General features: G+C 39.1%; 1 protein-coding gene across 6 annotated transcripts in view; it reads left to right on the top strand.

Moving 5' to 3' along the window:
- grin2aa (glutamate receptor, ionotropic, N-methyl D-aspartate 2A, a) overlaps window positions 1-23,368 on the top strand; it is a 162,199-nt gene that overhangs the window by 79,125 nt on the left and 59,706 nt on the right. The gene's annotated exons all lie outside the window — the stretch shown is intronic.

The raw sequence follows: 23,368 nt of genomic DNA, 5'->3' as shown, positions 1-23,368 counted from the left end.
CCAAAACCCCCTGTAGTAAATAAAAGGTATTTTCCAATGCATTGAAAGTACAATACATTATTGTACCATTGCCTAGAATGGGGTTCACAGCACTGATATATTCACCCTATTGTTTTATATGTTATTAAAAGTTCAAGGCTGGGTCGCTTGCACAGATTATATTGACAAAAACAGAAGGAGAGGATGTAAGGAAGAGAAAATTAAGGCTGTGCGAGGGGGTGAAGCAAGGGTAACGTACTGTAGATACTGGAGAGAGATGAGGACATTTTTAGTGGCAAAAGAACTCCGTCACACACACAAACATGCACACTCAAACACACATTCCCACAGTTACAGTCATAACTGCACTGATGCAAAGCTGCTTAATAGCAGAGTGATGAGGGTGAATTGGCTTATGGAGTGGAGGGAGGGAGAGAAGACATAATGGTGTCAATCTGGCTGCTCGCACACACACACTGATAGATACAGCCCAACAGCTCCTCTTACTCTAAGAAAGTTGAATGAATGAGCAAGACAGCTACAAGGCTTCTCGTAATGTGATGCCTCATCAGTAAAATAGCAATGGACATGTCAAAAAAATAACACCTGTATGTGTTTTCTAGAAAACAACTTCTGAAAGAAAGACTCTCTGGGTGGTTATGGTTTACTCTATGTTTGTGTGTGTGTGTGTGTGTGTGTGTGTGTGTCGTTTGCAGCTGGTTGTACCAGTGAGGTTGTTCTACAGTCATCTGTCTATCCCTCATCGATTCTTGGCAGGCAGTTCTGGGCATCGGCAACTCTTCTGTCACGCTCTCTCCCCTCTCTCTCTGTCTCTTACTGCCTTTTGGATATCAGTTGTTTGTTGGGCTCTGCGTGGTGCTTCAGAAATTGGATCCAGTACTGCCTCAGCAATTCTTAGGCCAGAAGTTGCTACTTTAGAGTGGGCAAGCAAAAAAAAAAAAAGAGGAGTGAGTGACAGAGAATGATTATGTGTGGAGTATGGAAAGAGGATGACAGAAGAGAAGGTCCTTATGAGGAAAAAAAAACAGCATTGGTCATTTGTTAAGATGTCAAAAATATTTAATTTTACTTGACAAGGACCTTTTGTGGCCGTGTGAATCATGTCAGTTGTCTCCCAGAGGCAAAGGTTGAAGTAGCGTGATGTTGTTACCGCACTGGAAAACCTCTTGGGGAGGAGGTCAAGGTGGGTGGTTTGTTGTACAAAGCACATAAGTTGGACACTAGAGACTGCTGTTCCTCTTTCCAACTGACAATCAACATTGGTTCCTTTTAACCATTACTGTGAACTTTCCTGAATCTTCATTTCATTTGCATTGACTGATAGAGGCACAAGCTCAGAAAACTATGGGTCATTTTTGAAAGGCAATGACCGAGAGTCTATTTTGGCATTTAGTTAGGAAGAGGTGTTGTGAGAGAAAAGAGTGAAAATGTGTGGTAATGATTGAGGGAGGAGAGAGATGGGAGGGGAGGAGGAGGAGAGAGAGGCGGTTAGCAAGGTAAAGAGGGGGCGAGAGGGAGTGTGCAGCTTAGTAAAAGCTGTTCTCATCCTTTGAATGGAGGGTGTGATGGAAGGTGATACTCTAATAGGATACAGGACGGACAGATAAAGAGATCAGCACGCTCTCCCTGGGTGCATTCCAGTCGGCCATCAGGTCCCCATGGCTCGTCAAATAAAACCTCTGCTTTATTCAGAGCCCTTCTCATCCGTAGGGTATGCTCTGGTTCCCTGCCAAGCTACCTAGAGCACCTGACAGAGGGATAAAGAGAATGACCAGATTGGAATATAGCGAAGATACATGCAGAGGGGCATTGTATGTCAGTCCACAGCTTCTACTGCACCTGTCTGTCTAAACTATAGAAGAAGGTGTCATCAACAAAAAGATATATACTTTGAATTCTAGGTATCAATCATATTAAAGTCTTTTGTTAAAACCAAGGGTAGACTGATGGACTTTTGAAAGTTAATAATACTTTTGGAACTGAATAAATGAATGAAGATTCTTATATATACTAATATTTTTTAGTCTTGCCAAAACTTGAGAGTGAAATAAATGAATGATGTGTCTTTGAAATGTCACATGCGATACTTTAACAACTGAAACACATGGATGGATTTCTGGCATACTGACTTTAAATGATGGATTGGTACATGAAACATACAAATTTAACAAGTATGGATAGGTAAAATAGCTAGGTAAAATACATTTTCATTGTCATGCAAACACTGCATTTTGCAGTTTTTTATGTAGTTGAGAAATCTCCACCTCCATGTCAGAGGTGGATGACATGAGAATAGTCAACATGTATTGCGAATTCAATAAAAGAAAGCATAGTCTGCCAAAAAGTGTGGTCATAGTGTCTTTGACATTTTGTTCTTTGGGGGTTCAGTTTCCAGATGACCACCATCTTTTGCCCTTTAAATGTTGAAAAAAGGTCCCAAACATGCCCAGTTTTCAGCATTTACATCTTCTTAGTGGAAGATGTGCTCTCAAAATTACCAAAGAAGAAGTGACATTACCTATTGAAACCCTAAATTATTTGAGAAAAATATGACTTTGAATTCTGCACTTCAATGAAGCCAGTTTTCTTGGAGTCTGCATCTAGCAGCCATTAGAGTAACACCTGCATTGGCTAGACTAGAGTACCAAGCTCAGTGGTCGCTGATTACTACCACAATGCTATTCAACTTACTCACTGTTAAGAGGTGCTAACCCAGAAGCCCCAAGTGCCTCAAGTTCTCAGACTTGAACTGTGTTTGTCTCTGGACACCCTCTTAAACCAGAAGGGATTTACTGTCCACAGCCACATCTTCAACTACACATCCTACTTCTCTAAAAGACTTGCCAAAATTTAAATCTTGGAATTCCTTAGTATAACCACAGGGTTGGACTAGTTCACTACTAAGCAGCTCTCCTACTCTCCTGTTAATTTTTTGTTGCCTATCTTGAGTTCCTACTACCCATCATCTAGTCATTAGCCACGTTTTCATCCGCTTGCCTGAAGCTTGCTGTGCTTTAAAAAAAAAAAAGAGTTGTTCTAAGTGTTTATCTGAATGGCTATGAATAAAACTGAGGGATGAAAATACACTGTTAAAATTTTTTTTAGCCAGAAAATTTGGCAACAACATAAAAGTAGTACACGGTGAATGAAATCAGCAGGTAGGAGAGTGAACAGAGAGATAGATAGTTTGGATTAGTCAGTCAATAGAAGACAGGTGAATGCCGCAGAACAAAAAGGAAGTGAAAGTGCACAGAAACTAACACAGGAAAATGGCAAAATTGGAGCAAGAAAAAGGGAAATCGACTGAAAGAAGGAGTGAAACAAAGGTATGATGAAAAAATATATTCATTGATGAAAGCAAGAGTGAGGAGAGGGGAAAGTAGGGAGGGAGGGAGAACCAGAGAGGGTGGGAGGAGTGCAGTGCTAAGTAATGTATCCTGCCAGTTTTCATTGTGTCTACAACTGAAACTGCTCCACAGAAGCAAGGAGGCTGTAATAGGATAAAGACTGTACTGCAGAGGGAGAGAGAGGAAGAGGGGAGAGGAGGGGGAAATGTGGGAATAGCGAAAGAGGAAGAGAGAGAAAAAGGAAAGGGACAGACACACATGAACACAAACAGTCAGGAATCAATTACTGGTTGTGCAACTAGGATTTAACACTACATTGATCACTGATGTCGGGTTTGCCAGTTCAGCTTGTTTTAACTTCATAATGGTTAGTTGTTGCTCTTGCCACTCCTTATTACATTCTCTGTTCTGGTGCAAGCTGTCCAATTTTGACAGTGCAGTACTCTCAAAGGTGAGTGGACAGCTCATTGTTTGACATTGGAGTGCAGTGTGTTCACAGATGGACTTTCGTTTGGAAAACGGAGAAGACAAGTGTTTCAAACAGGGAATGTGGAGGTTGCAGACTCTCAGTTGGTGTACACCCTACTGTCAGCACCCAGCATTGTGGTGTTCACAAACATGGTGAATTTTTTTCTCACAATTACATATTTAATCAGACACATTATAAACAATCATTATTCAGTCATTACAAAAAATCATTCAGCTGCACACTGGAGCAGCTGGTTGGACACTTCCTTACAACAAAAAGCTGTGCACAAACCTCAATGAAGGTCATGTAATAAAACCTCAATTTTTGGTCTGCAGTGCAGTTTATAGAATTTCCCTGTGTTACCTGCATAACCCGTACTATTTCAGTGTGAAGCTCCACCAGAATATGTTGTCAACCCGCAGTACCTGTCCATCTGAGCAGCTAGATTAGGCATACACTGAGGTTAACTGCTCTCCCTCAGGGGCACTTGAGAAGTTTCTGGAACTGTCAGTCTGTCACTGCAGAGTGTTGAAATACCAACCTTTACACTGCTCAAAACTGTCTGTCATCCTGACAACATATAATGTACTCTCCATGTCTCTATTTCCAGGATGGTTGGATAAGACTAAGACAGTCAAGACAATCACTATCTGTAGCTGTACACATGCATATACTCCTGAAAGTTTGCATGTGTGTGTGTGTGTGTGTGTGTGTGTGTGTGTGTGTGTGTGTGTGTGTGTGTGTGTGTGTGTGTGTGTGTGTGTGTGTGTGTTAAGCACAGAGAGAGGGAGATTGTCTGCCACTTTCACTAGGAAAAAATACTTTTTTGGCAGTAGCAGCAGTAGTAGTCTAAGACAGGTGTGAGATCCCTACACTTCCCACAGACAGACCCACTTAAAGTAATAAATGACCTTTTAAAAACAGATACATGATAAAGCTCAATCTTAATAATGTTACTTACACTGTTAGCACAGTTGGTCATGCAGTTTTAATTGAATGCCCTAAGCACCGGGTGGGTACCTCTGATTAACATGACTCAAATCAGGGAATCCATCTTCAGCAGATATCACAGTGGGGTTCCACAGGGCTCAGGTCTCAGCCCCTTCTTTTTGTGGACACAAATGACAGCTCATTTCAAGCAAAAAAGAAATCATCTTGTTTGGTCTTCCTATCTACACAGACATCTGTGGGTGCATATTTAGAGTGTCTTTTGACAGTGATTTAAATTGGAAAAAGTGCAGTCCTGCTTCAAACTCTGAAATATATAAGGAAACAAAAAACAACAATAGAATTAGAGAAGATGATGTTGTTTGCACATTGTTAACTACGTGCTGTGAAAAGTGCATTATTGTATTTTTGCGTAGCTTTTATCTAGAATGTGAGCTTCATTCCTCATTGCATGCTGAGACATGATTGCATGTGTAGCGTGTTCAGCCTCCAGACATTGGAGGATAATAGATGCATCCACACAAACACAGGGATCTGTGTGCAACAAAGCTAAAATTGAAGCATTAGCCTTTAGTTTTATAATTGACTCGAATGTGCACAATTTAATGAACATGCGTGTCTGTGCATGAGTGTTTGTGTCCTATAATGGCAATGCCCCAGAAGGAAAATGCATTATTGTTTCCATTTCAACTGCGTTTTACCTCTCTTTTTCTCCCCCATACACATAAATACATACACACAGCTTAAGCGTTTCAGGTATAGAGTTCATGGAAGTTCTGATGATAATGATGACAATAACATCCTGCCTCCACAATAATATGGCACTATAATATAGTAAGAAAATACCACATACATGAGATAGAGCCTTGGCTCAAGGTTGAAGTCAGGGTCCAATGCAAACTTCACATCTCCAGAAAGAAAACATTGTATTAATTTAATTTCTTAACTCAATTATTTCTCAATATTGTTAACCAACAACAAATGTAAAGGTAAAAAAAAAACATCTGCAGGAGTATGAATATGGCTTGATCAGATTTGACTGTCATTGGCATTTTCCTGGCAGTAAAAGCAAACAAATCAACAACTGTCATCTGATTTCAGTTTGTGTATTATTAAAGTTAGATTGGTTGATGGGAAAACCTGACATTACCTTTTCCCCAATACATTCCTGCTCATTTCAAACCAGCGAGAAAAACACAACAGAATACAAAGACAGAAATCTGATGTGCATTTTTATAAAGACAATGTGAAAAAAGAATCCTGAAATTGAGCATCACATAGCTGTCTTTTCGCAGTAAAGCTGTTTCTCACAAAGGACCGTAAGCATCGCCAAAGTACCATGAAGAGCCCAATAAAGGCTGATATGGATTTATTCATGTTTACCAATGACTGTGTAAGGAGATTTTTCCTCTGTATGTATAAGAAATAAAGACAGAAGGAAAGATGATATAAATTCCAGCCAGCTCCCTGACTGTCACATGTATTGATATATTCATTCTTAAAGCACAACTTGATGGTTATGATGAACCCTCACATGAAAACAGACAACAGATGAGCATAGAGAGATGAGATGAAAGTCAGGCATGTGAAAGGACGACAAAGCCCAAGTATACTTCATTTTAAGAACAAGCAAGATGACGCAGGCACAAAAAGGGGAAAATTAAAGAGAAGTGAAAAGGGGAGAAGGAAGGAGAGAGAAATATTTCCCCTTTGGCTGATTTAGCTATAAATATGTGACTCATAATGTCTTTGATTTGCAAATTAAGGAGACTGTTTTTCCTAGCACTCTACCCCATCTATCTCTCCTTTTCTCTCTTTCTGTCTCTTTCTCCCATCCTCAATCCTCAATCTTCCCTCCTGTTTTTCCCAGATGCAAAGTGTGTGTGTCTCTGTGTGCACGTAGATGTATGCATGTGTGTGCATGTTTATTAACATCACTGGAGTCCGCAGGGGACTGATGAGAGGAGAAAAGCTCCCAAACAAATCACAGTCTTATCTCTTATCTGGCCCAGCCAATCGCATGCTGATCTTATCACTGACATCAACAAAATACTCAGAGAGAGAGAGGGAGAGAGAGAGAGAGAGAGAGGGTAGTAGGAGTGAGAGATGAATAAAGGAAGAGCTATACCAAGAAAGGTATGGGGAGAAGGGAGGCAACCGACAAAAACAGGCAACAAAAAAAAAACCCAGAGAAGATGAAGAAAAAGAAAAGCAAAGATAAAAGGGAGAGACAATGGAAGGGGGATCAGAGAGAGGACGAATGAGGAAGAGGGTTTTGCAGGACTAAAATAGACCAAGTCAAATGAGAAAACTAACAAACCGTATCGAGCACTACCAGAAGTGTGTGTGTGTGTGTGTGTGTGAGAGTGCGTGTTAGTGTGGTTCAGTGCTGCCATTATTAGGTGATGTAAAGAGCTAATGTGGTGTTAAATAAAAGCAGCTTCATTATTCATGGTGTCTGGGGTCACAGGCCTGAGATTGTGTGTGTCTGTACACGTGTGCATGCATGCACTGGATGCATGATGTGTGTGTGTGTGTGTGTGTGTGTGTGAGTGTGAGTGTGTGTCTTGCCAAACTCTTGGCCACAACTCACTCTCTCTTTAAAGAGGATTTGAAACTTTGAGAGCTACAAAGTGGGTCAGCAACTTTGTCTCCACTCCTCTCCAAACCTCTACGATTCCCTCCGAAATTAGGAATGTTTCGAACATATAAATTGCTATGGATGTTTTTTATTCTGCTATGAAAATTTGTTACCATGTGCCTCCATGGTAACTGACATGATTTAAAGCTGACCGCAGTTCCCTGTGAAATATGAAACTACCAACCTTTTGGCTCAGTACAAAAAAAAATGTAGGTGGAGTGTCATTTTATGTTTCACCCACGAGAACTTTTCTTATTTTGACTTTCAACAGAAATCTTAGATGCACCTGTAATGGTCAAAATGCTGTTTCAAAGGCTTTTCCTCACTGTCAAGAATACAATTCTGGAGGAAACACCAAATCCTTGAAATTGTGTTTTGAATCATCAGCGCCATTCCGAAAGTATTTGTGTCTGCCTTTGAAAAAGAAAAAAACAAAACAAAACAGCAAAGATGTGTTGCTCAAACCTCGCTGCACAAATGTGTCTGTGACCCAGTTGAGTCTCCACTCCCTCCGTTGTGAGAGCAGTGATCCACAGATGCTTCTCTCCACTCACGACTCAAGTCAGATAGTATTACTGTCCTTAGTCCTCATACGAGAGACCACAGCGAGGCCACGTGAGGACGACCCTGATCCTCCAAGATGTTTGTCAGCCCTTAACCAGCGTCATGGATGACTCATTTTTGTTTTGCGTCACACTTGACTATTAACTCTGTGACTGTTTGCACTTGCAGTATGTACCCTGCAATTAAGTGTGTGCTTGTTACTGTGAATTTCCTTTGATTCTTAATTTATTCCTGAAAACTTAGTGCATACTGTGGGCTTGTTTTCAACACTTCTCTCCTTCATATTCATGTCACTGTGCAGATTCACAATGGGAACCCGAAAATACGACCAGAGGTTTATTACCCGATAAGCAGCTCTGCTGGACAAATGATGTTTGAATTGCTCTAACAAGCTACACTTCATTTACTTACTGTTGAACATGACTATGTTCAGTTATAGACACAAGAGAGTATGAGAAGTCAAAGATCAATCCTAGACCAAAGTTGTCTGTAATTGCTCTGACACACCAAGGTGACCAAATGTCGGCTCTTGTTGCTTCATGTCTTCTGGTAAAAGTTGTGCTAGAATATGTTGCAAAGACTACAACTGATGGCGAGCTGAACACTAGTATGCATGTACACTCTGCCCCTGAATGAGAGGCAAAGAAAGATAAACGTTCAAATTAGCCAACCATTTCACAGCACTGTGAATCTGAGTCTTATCATGCAGTGTGCTTGTAATTGATAAAATAATTCAACTGGTTGACACTTTTAAGTTTTGCTCTTTGCTGAATGTGTGAAATCACTGAACAATAACAACTCTGTCTCACCCGTTTCCTCTGATGCTGATTCACTGTGCTGAAGCGGCCAAACTGCCGCTGAAATGTGTCTTTTACATGTATACTGATATATGATACCAGTCAAAAGTTCAGACACACCTTCCCATTCACTTGAAAGAGAAAGTGTGTCAAAACTTTTCACTGGTGTGGTATAAAATGAATACATTCAGATTCTAGTCACATAGATGTATAGAGAAATTTGTGTTCACAAAATCTGACTGAAGTTTCTTTGATCATGTGAATGTGCTTCACACTTTCATATTCCTTGCAGTCGGGTGTGTGTTTAATGGCGGTGTTCATTATATATCATTCAATAGCATAATTTTTCTTCATATATTGCCATACAGTCATGAGCTATATGGCAATATACTGAGTTGAAATATACTTTTGATCCATTGTTTCTGTCCCTTCACATCTTCCCGTCCTCTCCTCTTGCCTGATCTCCTCCCATCTTCATTTCATCTAATCCTGTGCACCTTTTCTGCTGCCCCCTGTAGTGGTTTACACTACACTTTTATTTTTTCATCTCTCTCTCTTCATCGCTCTTGTGCCCAGAAATGTAAGTGACCCATCTGTGATAGCAAAAGGTACATTAGGCATTAGGGAGTCCCCCTCCGGCCTTGTGTGTGTGAGTGTGTGTAAAGCTCAGTGCGTCTGTGCGTGTTGTTAACAGATATTGCCTGATGGACTCCTCCCAGGGGTGCTGTCCGTCTGCTTGGCCAATGAAATGCAGCCAATTATTCTGCAGGCCTTGCTGGCAGCCAATCAAATGAAAATGGGAAAGCTTAGAGATGACGATGGGGTTTGGGGCATAACATTTATATTGCACTTTGTTAATGTAAAAGAAAGTCAATGTGTGTGCATGAGCATATGAGAGAACTGCTCTCTTCTAATCTGTTTCTCTCCTCTCTCTTGGTTCCTTGTGGTTATAATATTGATGAATACGTGAATGTGCATGTGAGCAGATTTGAATAGAGCAGAGTGCTGCAGTGAGTGCAGCAGAGAGAGGAAAAGGACCCTTTTTAGTGACCCTTATTCTCTCTTTGCTGTGCAATGTGTGTTAAAAGAATTAGTTAAGCAATTTGGGAAATTATGCCAATTTGCTTTCTTTCTGAGATGAGAAGATTGATATCAATGTCACGTTGGTGCATTAAATATGGAGCTGAAAGGAACAGGATGGGGTTAGCCTAGCTTGGCATAAAGAAGGAAATGACAGAAATGTAAAAATGCAATTTGTTATGTTAGGGGGCATTATGTGCAAGAACTATTACTTGACTAACAAGCAGTGACTGTGCACATAAATCCTGAAGTCTTGGCGTCACAATGACGTTTCCTGTACAAAGACCAAAATTAAAACCTTTGCTCGCCAACCATATCGGGCACACTGCGCTACAGCTGGAGACGCTCAGAGGATATTCCGACATGGGATGGATGAACAGTTTGTTAAAAATGGCTCCAACATCAAATCCCCATAAAATTACAAATTGCAATTTTTATACTTTGCTCATAAACAGGTTAAACAACTAGAACACATTTTAAGACTGTTTGGAACTTTTGGACAGAACCAGGGTAGCTGGTTACCCTCGCTTTCACCTCTGTCTTTATGCTAAGCTAAGCTAACCACTTTCTGATTTGAGTTCCATACTATACTTAAAGGCTGGCTGTCTGGCAATTTTCTATATTCTTCTTATTGTAAACAAATCTCATGTGCAAAGCTTCATATCACAACTTCTTGACTTTGTATTGCATTGTACATTGTAAATAACTTTGGTATAAACCCAAGAGATTGTGATATGTAGCACAACAAGCTAGCAAGTGCTGCAAACAAAACTGCATCTGCATCTGCTGTACAACGAACTTCTCTCTGGAGACTGAAAATGTGATCATTGTTATTGGAGATGTTTCTAAACAAACTATTGTGCCCAAAACTCTTCCGGGTGAAGGAACATGTCACCCAGTGCAATGCTGTGTCTTATTGACATGTTTTTTAATAGTTTTTGCACAACAGCGGAGGTCTATGGCACAGAGGAATAAGATATACCAGGCTTTGGATACACACACAATACCTGTAAGTAGGATCAATTCATTGTTGGTTTGGCCCTGCACATGAGATTTGCTGAAAAATACAGAAAAGCCTTTAAAGCAGACATATAAGGTAGACATCAATCTTCTCATCTCACTCTTGAAAAGAAAGAAAAAAAAGCAGATTTCCCAACAGGTTGAACTATTCCTTTAATATGTCTACAATATATCTCTCCCTACTGCTTTCACGCGTCTTTCAGTCCCCCCTCACCCCTTTATCTTCCTCCCTTCTTTTATGTTTTCCCCACTCTTGCTTGCTGACATCGTTCCTTGTCTGCTCCTCATCTATCTTCCTGCCACTTGCTCCATCCACCCCTCCTGCCCACCCCGCTCTGTTTCGTCCTCTTCAAAGTAGGTCTCTCAATGTCAGTGTCTGTCTGTCGGTGGCAGTGGTGATGAATCACTGATACTGCCAGCGTAGTTAGTGATGACCATAACAACTGACTGATGCATCTCTGTGGGGGAAACTATCAGCACATTATGCAGTATTGATTTGCCCCCACATAGTTATATGTCAGAGTGGAAGCAGGGGATAATATGATAGCGGGTGTCGTGTCCTTTGTAATATCAAAAGTCTTACCTTCTGGCTAATTATATGGTAAATAAAATTAGGGAAAAAGTTTGCCACAAAAATATGTCAAAAGGATGTACGGTAGTTACGTGAGGAATACAAAAATATTTTTTTAAGTTTATAAGTTCTAAGTAATTTTAATGTGAACAATAGTCAGTAAAGCAGTTATAAGAGGAGAATATACAACAGCCAAAAGGATTTTCCATTATTATTTACTTGTAAAATACCTTGTTATAGTGTTTACTTAAATAATGCTATATTATTTGTTTCCACAAATAGACTATATGAAACTTAAAGGAAGGAATAGCTTGACATTTTGGTAAATACACTTACAGTACTGTACTGTACTCATTTTCTTGCAGAGTTTGATTTAGGAGATTGATACCATTCTCATATCTCTCTGTTCAATATAAGGCTACATTACCGATTGCTACCGGTTAGCATTAACATTCCTGAAGTCCTTTTGTCACCATGAGGTTGCCAAGCAATCAGCGGAGACATAAGTTACTTCTTAGTCTCACAACATGTTGTTTTTACACTTTTTTTTTTATATGAAAACAAACAAAAACATGTTAATTAGTGAGCTTTAGAGGTGTTGGTAGTCAGATTTTGTTTAGACAGAGACAGGCATGCTGTTTCCCCCTGTTTCCACTATTTATGCTAAGCTAAGTCTCCTGGCTGTAGCTTCATTTTGAATGGATAGATATGAGAAAGTTAGCAATTTTCTCATCTAACTCTCTACAAGAAAGTAGGTTGTAGTTGAAAACCAGAGGGTCTAGGGCCTTCTGACCAGGCCACCCTGTCAACCTGCTTGCTAAATGGTGGATACTGCTGGATGATTTCAAATGGTTTACCACCCAGTTATTTACCCTCCTACCATCTGAGGAGGAGGTCTGGTTGAGAAAAACTCAGTGAAGTGAGACAGGTTCATCTCTACTCTACTCTTTAATTCAACTTGTCAGGGGCACCACTTCCTTTTTAATGTTAGGAGGAAACTCTCATGAGCTCTTTATTTGGCAGAAGTAATTACTTTGGCTGGATAAACTACAAAAGGAAAATACTACATTTTGAAACACAAGGTTTCTTTTTAAAAATGATAAAAGCAAAAATAACTTAACTTTTCAATAAAGGATTAAAATTGCGCACATACTTAAGGTCGAAAAACAAAATTTCTACAGGCGTCTGAAGAAAACTCGAGGTAAAATACAGACTCAGTTCAAGACTTCTAAGGTGGGGTCGTGTTATGATCTTTTAGCTTCAGGTGGTGTTTTTGTTTGGCTTCTACACTAGTGCCTTTTAATTCACACTTTTCGCACAAAATCCTGTCATCATTGTAGTGTATTGTAAGACTATTCAGAAAAAAAAAAACATAGTTTATATATGAATATACCAAACATTACACATTCAACTTAATGCTTATCTGATAATATTTACACAAACCTGGCATTCTTCATTGATTTAAATATCAAACAATATAGTATAGCAAAGTAAAGTTAAACACTGAGGTGACTGTAAACACATTTTGTAGTGACTAAACATTGAGAACACATGGCTTCAAATATAAATTCCACATAACTATTATTTCATAATATAAAAAAATAAAATTCAATCTGAAATTCTTCAAACATTATATCTTAAACCTTCTCAAAAATTGTAATTTATAAAATATGTAATAAATACACTAATGTTAAAGCAACAGTTTAGGTGAAATGAATGCAGTGCAATTAAACAACCTATACTCTTTAGTGTTAAAAAGACTTCACTATACCAGTCAACTGAGGGCAGTGATGTCACAAGGTGAAAAATATAATAAAATTTAATTTTAATATTTCATTAATAAATTACTGTAAAGCTATCAAAGTTATATCATTATTCTTGAAATCTTAGGCTGAGCACCATTATCTGGTTCAAGTTAATTCCTTGTTAAGGTCCTTGCTTCAGATTAATTCAGGCATTGGCTTAAAGAAAGGGCTAACAGGGAATCTACCAATGTCAAGTCACTCAGGAATGTACTCTCAAATTTACAAAAGTTCATGTGTAGATAAGTGAGACCCAAAAAGGGAGTCTAACAATCTAGCGGTCCTGTTTATGTGGAGTTATCTGGTCCTTTCTCTAGTTCAAATGACCCCAAAGGTCATTTATGTTTCTAGTTCAGGCTATAATTTAGTTGGCTGTCTGGCTTTCCCCAAGAGTTTTGACACAGTGTTTGTTTCCGTTCAGTGTCATGTTGTCAGACCCCCACTGGGGCGAAGAGGTCAGTTTGTGTAGGTCTTGGGTGAGACACTCACCCCATATCTCTGTGGAATTCAAGAAAGGTTTGTCCCTAAAATAAAAAAAAGCAAGTCTGTCTTTCTTTCTCCTGGAAAAAGGATCAGGCTGTCCTCTACACAACTCAAATGAACACATGATTGTTCGCAATTTTCACAAAAAGTTATGATATGATGACACATTAATAGCACATGTTAAAGCAGATTTAAAAACTGTGTTGGTGTGTTATCAGAAAGACAATTAGACTCAACATGTTTCAACATCAAAATATTTGCAGTGGTGTTGACCCAACTGAGTTAATTTGCAAGTATCGCACTGAAGTAAGTAATATGTTTTTCGTTTTTTATTCTTCTCCTTGCCATTGTTTTCTGCTCTTGTTATGTATCGCAACTAAAGATCGAATTCAGTACCTCATTGCTTTGTTGTGCACAAGCTGCAGGTAAACTAGTCTGAAGTTGTTCCTGAAAACATGACATTAAGATAAAAATGATTTCACATCAGGGCTCATGCTCCCTCACGTCACTTCAGCCTTTTTTCCGGGCTGCTTTACAGCTCCATAAATGTAGGTCTAGGTGTTTTGTTCCTGTGTAAATCTGGCCTTTGAGGCCTTTGATTTTCTTGTTTTTCCTGGGCAGTGGGTGTTCTTACATTCTGTTTGAGCTGAGGTTTATATTATGTTGTTTGTGTCTTTGGAATGAACTCAGCATGATACACAGCCCTCTGGCAGAGACGCACACACACTCTCACGTACACAAGACTGATGAATCCCTTTTACTCTGAGTAGAAGGGGTGTGTGTGTGTGTGTGTGCACAAGCATCTCAGTGTGACCACATACACTTTCATTCATTTGTGCTTTTAGGTTATTTGTGACTTTATGTTTGAATGTGCATGTTCGTGTGTGAGTGAAAATGTGCGTGCACGCGTTTGAACTGTACACTCCTCTCTCGTGTATTATCATCTCCTAATAAACAGTTCCTTAGATTAGGTTCATCTCTCTACATCCTTTTCCCTTGCACTGAACTCTCATCTTAAACGCTTCAATTCATTAAAACCCCTTAGGCGACTGCACACTCAGTCCCTATACTTTAAAAAGGAAACATGTTTCAACAAGTAATCCTGACAAAGAGGTTTCTTGTTGAAATATTACTTATGGATTCAATAAAGCACCACTGCATTGAGGATCGGGCTGTGCAGCGACTCCTAATTCAAAGTCCTATTTTACTGTGATTAGCACCTCCACTCATCCAGTGGGATTTTTTTCTCTCTCCTTTGTGTTAATTCAAAAGCCTGCCAAAATGTGAGGTAGGGCAGATAGAGAGACAGAGAATGGCACTAAGGAAGTCAGAAAAGATATTTGAAGGGTACAAAACAAGGAAGGGAAGTAGGAAGAGAAAGTCTAAAAGGGGGACTTGTGGAAGAAAATGAGGAGAGAAAAGCTAGAAGGAAGGAAGGAAGGGAGGAAGGAAGGGGAAGGATGACATTAGGAAGGCATGGTAAGTACGACAGCTAAAATGCAGAGAATAATTACGATGGTTATGGCTGCAGCTGATGGCAATATTGACGGTGATGATAATTTTCATAATGATGACTCTATTATGACTGTGGAAGCTGTTATGATGATACCAACAATTTCTGTGCATGTGACAGGTGTGAAATGCACAATATGCCAGTTTAGTCCATATAATAATACAGAGATAAATAACAGGCAGGGCTCTGAAGAAAGTACAGTAATTAGATTACTTAGAATGGGGTGGTGGAAAGAGGAATCATAAGCATGAAATAAGCATGACTTTGTATAGCATAAATAATATTTCTGCTTTCCTCTCCTATTAATCATATCATGACCCCTCAGATTTATCTTGCGACCCCTTGTGGGGGTCCTGACCCTTAGGTTGGGAACCACTTTGTTAAACCTAAATATTGTCTGACAGCCCACACCTTTATACAATGATGAGTCACGGTGGTAATTAAACAAGATACTAGAGGATGTTGGTGCATTGTATCAATTTAACTTTTTTTTCTTTCCTTGGTTGTTTATTTCTATTGATATGATTTTTGAGAAAATTGCAAAGTTATCCTCTCAGAACTGATAACGGCTATTCTGGCGAAGGTGTAAGGTTAGTTCCCAGAGGAGTGCAGCAGAATATTGGCCTTATTAGATGAGATAGGGAGTGGGTGGGAGAGGGCAAGATGGATTGAGGGAGGAGAGAAAAGACAGTGCCCCTGGATAGAGAGTTAACAGAAAGAAGGGAAGACACAGAGAGGAAGATATTGGACTTATTAGAGAAGAGAGTGAGTGGGAGAAGAGGGCAAACACAGAGAGACAAAGATAGAGACACAGAGAGGGGGATGATGTTATTTTGTCAGTGTTTCCCCGTGGGGGCTCGACTGCTTGTTAAAAAGTCCTGACAGAGAAACCACAGCAATAACACACACATATACACACACACACATGCATGCACTCAAACAGAGACTGCTCATGTGTGATCGACTTTAAATAGGTCTCTTCCTCCTTGTGTGTGTGTGTGTGTGTGTGTGTGTTATCTATGAAAATCGACTGCATTCATGCTAAAAATGTTCTTCTGTGACGTCAAATACAGCCTTGTTTAATAATCTGTGTGTGTGTGTGTGTGTGTGCGGGTGTGTGTGTTCAGTTTCTATAGCAGTTGAAGGCTACTGTTCCTCTATAATTATTATCCAACACAAGCAAAGGATCTCCTCCCCTCTGTTCATACCAGGTAGTTTTTAACTCTCCTTCTCCACAACATACACACACACTGTAAGAACATACATTCATATTCACAGTGCCGTCATGTGATCTGGTTATCGTTTTAAAACACTGTAATCTAATAAAGACAGAATAAGCTCTGGTTTCATAAGAGTCTGACAGAGCCATTTACTGAGGAACGCTCACATAAACTGATAAACTCACATAGTGTGCTGTAAGTAAAAGACGCTACTAAAGTAATTATGTTAGTGCAATGATATTTCTCTCTGGTCATTATACTGTAAGATGAAAAGAAACTAGGAGGCTGGCTTGGTGTGGTAAATACAAGCCATTGTGAAGCAACACTAACTGGATGCAAGGTTGTGTTTTTTTTCACTTTTTGCTGTAGCTAAATCAACTTTGCAAATACTGCTACAAAGGCAGGCAAGATATTTTCACATATACACTATAGCTGTATGTGATATTATATGCATCTATTTCTGTATGTGTTGATCTTGCTCTTTATGCACTGTGCTTTTTGCAGTGAATGCTTACAATCAGCGCTTAAGTAGTTTTTAATCAAACACTATTAATGCAGTGTTTAGAGAAGTTTGCATAACCTTTAGTGGCAGCAAGCCGTTGTATAACACTGTTGAATTAAACATTTCGAACTGTCCCACATGATAGTTATCATGATGCTACAGTATAAAGATTTTTATTCAAGTGTTGAGCAGCTAATATGTACAACACAATGACAACTTATACAGCAATATTGCATCCAATCAAAAGGTAGTTTATACTGTTTAAAAGTCATTATAACATTCACATCTATTTCTACAAACCTCAAATACGGTGCTGTTAACCATATTATAATGATGTTCAATGTTGTCCAGGCAAAGAGGAAAATAATCTAACATCTACTAACCTGGACTTTGGTCCTTGGAGAAGTCTATTAGATATGAGTTTGTTTAAGTATCATACTTTGAATAGAGTTCCGCATAGAGAGAGATTCACCTGAATGTAAATGAAACAGAGTTGCATGTCACTGCAATTTTAAGACTCACTTTTTGACTGTTAGAAGCCAGCACACCTTTCAGCACCATGGACAGAGCCTTGCTGCTCCAGGCACAAGTAGTTCATGTCAACTGTCAATTTCAACTTCTTCGTCAACAAGTTGTACCTTTGACAATTTTTTCATTAGTTAATTTTTTTTTTTTTTTAATTTCTCTTCTCAGTTTATCTACATCTCTGTCTGTATTCTGACAGAGGATATTAAAAAGGGATCATCACTTGGTGAAAGTAGTATGTGTGGTCTTGGTGCCAACAGTGGGCTGTTTTCACTTTCTCTCAATATAAGTGATAATACCACTTCCTCCAGTTACAAACTGTCAATTTAATGATGTCTTGCTCATTGGCAAACATACAGAATATATCTTGGAAAACATATGAACAGGGCTTGAAGCCTCATTCCTTTAATTTGGGATACATCCAACCCACCAAGCAGCACTTACTTTAGTCAAGTTTCAACTTCCCTAATTGCCTGTTATTTCTATGTCTTATTCGTCTAAAATACACACACAATTGGAGGAAACTGCTGATGGTGCCAGCCTATAAGTTTATACTTTTTCTATATTTGGATTTTTTTATATACATTTTCCACACTCAGTGGTTCTGTCTGAACTGTGGCACCAGTCATCTGATATTATATCCGAGCCAATCCAGCCCACAGACACAAACAGAAATACTGTAGACCTGCTTTTTGGTCAAACTGCAGAGATTCGTAATACCTGCAATGTTGTGTCAAAAGGAAGGCTTAAAAATCACAGCTTGGCCAAGCTGCACAAGTCCTTTGAACAAGGGATAGAGGAGGAGGTGGTTGGGTGCAGCAGGGTATAAGACAAGTGTTTTGGTGATTGATTGCAGTATGGACACAAATGCAGTGAATGTATGTGTTTGTTTGTAATTATGCACATGTGATTTTACTCATGTTCACCAAGTCTTAATCCAAAACAAAAATATATATAATGTGTTGATGGTTATCATAGTAGGTCATCATCTTTCATAATTTTGGCACCAGGGACCCAACAGTACACTGGGCAACTTCAATCTCTAGTGACCACAAGTTTATATGACAGTTTGGCCTACAAACAATCAAATGTGAACTAAATTAAAAAAACACTATGACAATTCATGAATTCTAGTCAGACATGGATGTTATTGAATTGAATCGAATGGTAATCAGTTACTTCATATAGTATTTTTTGTGGTTTTGTTTGTGGTGAATGGATCTGTGTTGTTTTGTAAGACAAGTGTTCTCCGTTTGGCATTTCAGTTTCTTTCCACAGGCATTTCTAACTCTTTTGTTTTGCTGCAGCTATTTTTATGCCTGTCTGTTTATATTTAGTAACTGGCCACAGAGGAATTTTTGTCATATCAGTGTGTTTCTCCTCCAGTGGACACTGCGGAGCTGTTAAATCCAGCAGATAACAGGGTATCTGTGGCAGATATAAGTCATATGTGTATATACATGAGATCTTTATATGACAAATATATGCAGGATTTGGCGTGTTTGTGTATGTATTATCAGGCCTTTATCTTGGTGAGTGTGTACCTCACAAACACTACACACTCAAACTCATCTGCTTGTGTGTGCGCATTTCTGTACATGTATTTGTGTGTGTGTGTCATCAGACCAGACTGTGCATGATGCTATCAGCAGCAGAGGATATGAGGACTACTATTTATAACTCCACTCTATCTCAACTTAGACACACTGTCCTGCCCCACGGGGCAGGTACGTGTTTGTGTGTGTGTGTGTCAATGCGGTGGCGTGTTTGTGTGTATGCAGCAGAGTGGGAAATTTGAGAGTGGGAGACTGTGAACGTGACAGACAGAGCGAAAGGGAAAGAGCTGTGAATGACAGACTGTGTGTTTACGTGCGCGTGTGTGTGTGTTTGTATGTGTGGGCGTCGCTGAAGGTGTGAGTGGAAAGCAGAGACATGTCACACTTAACAAGGGTGAAATGAGAGGATACTATTGGCTGTTTTCTGATGTCACGGATTGTCAGCCGTCCCAATTAGAAACAATCATACGCTGCTTAGTCACCCCATCAGTCTCCTCTCCACTGCTCTACCCATTTTTCCTCTTTTCTGTCTGCCCTGCATCCAAATTTCCTTCCTCTTCGTCTCTAACTGTATGTCTTTGTTGAAACTTTTTGTTGCTGCCACTCTCAGGCTAATTTGTGTCATTTCAGAATTAATGTTGCTATTTCTTTATCATTTCCTTCTTTTTCACTCATCATTTTTTAATGTTCCATCTGTATTTTATGATTTGTTTATCATATCGGTCTTATTATCTCCCTCTATCTCTCTGTGACCCAACTGCATTCCCAAAATATTGAAGATAAAAGAAATCTAATGAGCAATAATTAAAACATACAGGGTATAAATATGAAATATAATAAAGCAGCACACACCTATAGTGTGAGCTAAATGATACACACAGGTATATGAAATCTAGAGACTCCATTTTCTATTTCTGCCTCTGTTTCTCTTGGAAGAAGAAATTTGAACAACAGAGAGACACTAGATGCCAGAGATAGGATGGAAGGTGTTCTTTTCCTCTCTCCCTCAGTAGGAGAGCAACAATAAAGACAGAGGTGAGGTTTTATTCAGTCCTTTGTTGTCAGAGTGTTCCCCTTAAGAGTCAGTACTTCTTCAGGCAAGTGCGCCATTCAGAATTATAGGTTAGGCCAACCTTCACTGCCCATCTTTGAGGCCAAATACTGAAGCCTGACTTACCATTTTCTCATTCCAGGCAGTGACTCTGATCATGCAGTCCTGTAAAATGAGAATTTTCAGCCCAACCTAAATCTCTTCAGTCCAGTTAGGTTCTGTTTGGTTTGATAAGATATGATGAGATCCAGTGAAAATACAGAGAAGTGGTTTGGCCATCACAAATGAGTGCAGGCACATGTCCAGTCTCGTTTGAGAGCAGAAAAGAGCAATTATTTTGGTAGAAGGAAGATTTTCATTTTGTTCTATGGTAGTTTTTGGCTTCATCCCCTAGTTTGCCTGGAGCTTGAATCCTGTCAGACGGGCACAAGCAGGCAAAAACACATTCCTACAATCAAACACTAATACAAAGAAATATTGGCAACATACTGTCAAAACAGAATACCTAAGAGATTAATCAGAACTGGTGTTAATTTAAGCTAAATTAATGTTATCTTCCATATCCATGTATCGTCACTGTCCAGTGAAAACCATGTATCTCTGAAGGATTAAATGTTACTTCATGGGTTGATAGGATTCTCTTATGTCTTAATCTAATAACCCTACCCCCTTTAAAATTTATTGGATTATGCTAAAATGCAAAGTCACAAAGCTCAAGGCTAAAAAATGGACATTTTAGAGTTACATGGTTTTCACTGGATTGCACAACACGCTGTTCATGGAGCAGATCATTCATGGAAGCTTTTATTGTTGATGCAGCTGTGCAGTCCTGGATAAATAAAACATCTGCCACACAGGAAGTAAGATGTGTTACATTTCCAGCAGCAGCCGTTGCAACAATTTGTTTGGAATAAACTGAGCAAAAGCTTCATGTTTAGCACCACAGCTGTACAGACAGAAAAAAAGAAAAAAAATGGTAAAAATAAATGTAAATATTATTCCATATACGTTTTACACATTTAAATCTGAACCTTATTCTATTCCATGTATTCCATGACTGCTCGATACTCTTTGTTGGCCCTGTATATTGCAGCAAGTGTGGGAGTATCAGCCTTTGCTGTGATGAAGACACAAAGTGACACGTCGTATAGCATGACCTACCTCCTGTCCCACCATGCTCCAGCAATGCTTCAGTTTCTACCCCATTAGAACACACACACTAACACACACACACACACATAAAGCCTCTGAAGAGCACTTGAGTCTGAATATCGAGTGTACCAAACTCACATACAGATACAGTATCATTAAAGATCACTCAAGAGTCTCGATATAGTGGGAGAAAGACACACACACCGCACTCACACAAATAATGCAAACACTGAATAACCACATTATTCAGAGGCTATCAGCACAGTGGAAAAGGAAATGCTAGGTCATGCATGTGGCAATGAAATTACATACAGTGCACTTATATGGTTATAAATACGATCCACTGCACTTAATCTCTGAGTTGTGTGAAACCTATTCTGTGTCTCACATGTGTAACTCTGTAGACCAGCAGGGTGTATGTAACTGATTTAAGAACAGAGAGAAACATATATGAATTAAACATATCTATATAGTTCTATCTGTAAAATTAAAGATAACCACGGGAAGCTTACTTGCTTATCTTGTGCGCACAAGTTATAATCTTGTGGGAACAAGATAAAAAATGATCACCTTTTGGGACTTTAGGGGCTCCGTATGATTCAATGGTGTGATTATTATTATTTTTTAATCGTATGAAGTGATAGATGGGCGGATGACAAGATTTTTCTCAAGATATTCCTTCATTTGTCTTGATATAATTTTTGGAGGAATTATAGTGATGTTTTATGCCTTTTATCAAAAAAAAAGCAATTAGTTCTAGTGTCAGCTAGGTCTGGAACCTTGCATTCCTTATCTTTATGAACTCATTTGGTTTCAACACTCAGGGATGCGTTTTTTCTTTCTTTATCAATACACTAAAAGTAGTTTGTGTCTTATCAGCAGCGATGTTTTATGTTAACATGTCAACACATTCTACAATGAAGCTGACTTCAGTTTAGTTTATTTGTAGTTAAATGCTAACTAAGAAGAGTGAGCGATGACCACATTTCAAAAAGTACTTCTCCATTACTCAAAATACACTGTAAAAGTAAATGGGTGCTTTTAAGAAATGTGAACCACAATAATGGAGTTTATCTCATATGCTGAAATGCAACTTATATGAAAAACGATCACATCCTGGCTATATTTTGATTGTTCGTCTTCCAAACTTTTTTTAGACAGCAGAATGTATTGTGGGATCTAAGCTAATGCTAGGTTGTATGGTTTAATGGTGTTTGGTACAGTGGCATAATATTTTTGTCATTTCATGACCAAATTCAATAACTTTTTCCTTGTTCTTTAAATGTGGTCACACTGTGGATGATTTACTGTGTATGCAGGCTGCAGGCAGTGTGTACATGTAGTGTGTGTGTGTGTGTGTGTGTGTGTGTGTGTAAGTGTATGTGGCTTGTTTGAGAGCAGGTGTGACACCAGGCAAGAATCTCTTTTTCTTCATTTGCCTCATATCTATCGTTCTGACCTTTTGTTCTCTGTCTCTTAGCACTCGTGTTATTTATTTATTATATTCTTTCCCAGCTGTCAGGTTGCAGATTCACACACACAAACACACACAGAAGACATACACACACACACACACACCAACCGGCAAGTCCATCATAATTAGAGTGCCAAAGACAAGTGGTGTCAAGATAAGCCATGTGTGAACTCCTTGACATTTCAAGGTAACAGAAATGCACACACACACACACAAGAAGTCATGCAATAAACAACCAAAGATGGTAACGTTTTGTCGGTCCACACATTTTCTGATGCCACATGCTCTTTTCTCATGATTTTTTGTCCCATTTCACCTAATTTAAAAGCCTACACCATAATGAGTTGTTTAAAATGAAACATCCAATGTAAATTAATCGAATTAATTTGTCCACCTGCAATAGTGCTTGTCTGCTCTGTCCAAGCCTATGTCTGAGTTTGGCTGAAGTGGCAAATGATTCTGAGTCAGGTTTAATGGAGTGCATATGAGTGACTCAGGGTGAATGTAACCCTCGTTCCCCAGAACCAGACCCATAAGAGTTCTGCAGCCTGCTTGTACCGCACCAATCCAATTTGGGCTAATTGAATTGTTCTGTGCCCCTCATCCATATATTTCCTCCACGAGAAGCTTATTACTCTCAATCTGTGTGTGTG

Source organism: Thunnus maccoyii, chromosome 18, assembly GCF_910596095.1.
Source record: "Thunnus maccoyii chromosome 18, fThuMac1.1, whole genome shotgun sequence".
Classification (NCBI taxonomy): domain Eukaryota; kingdom Metazoa; phylum Chordata; class Actinopteri; order Scombriformes; family Scombridae; genus Thunnus; species Thunnus maccoyii.
Note: the sequence above shows the minus strand (reverse complement) of the source record. Positions and strands in the feature narration are given on the sequence as shown.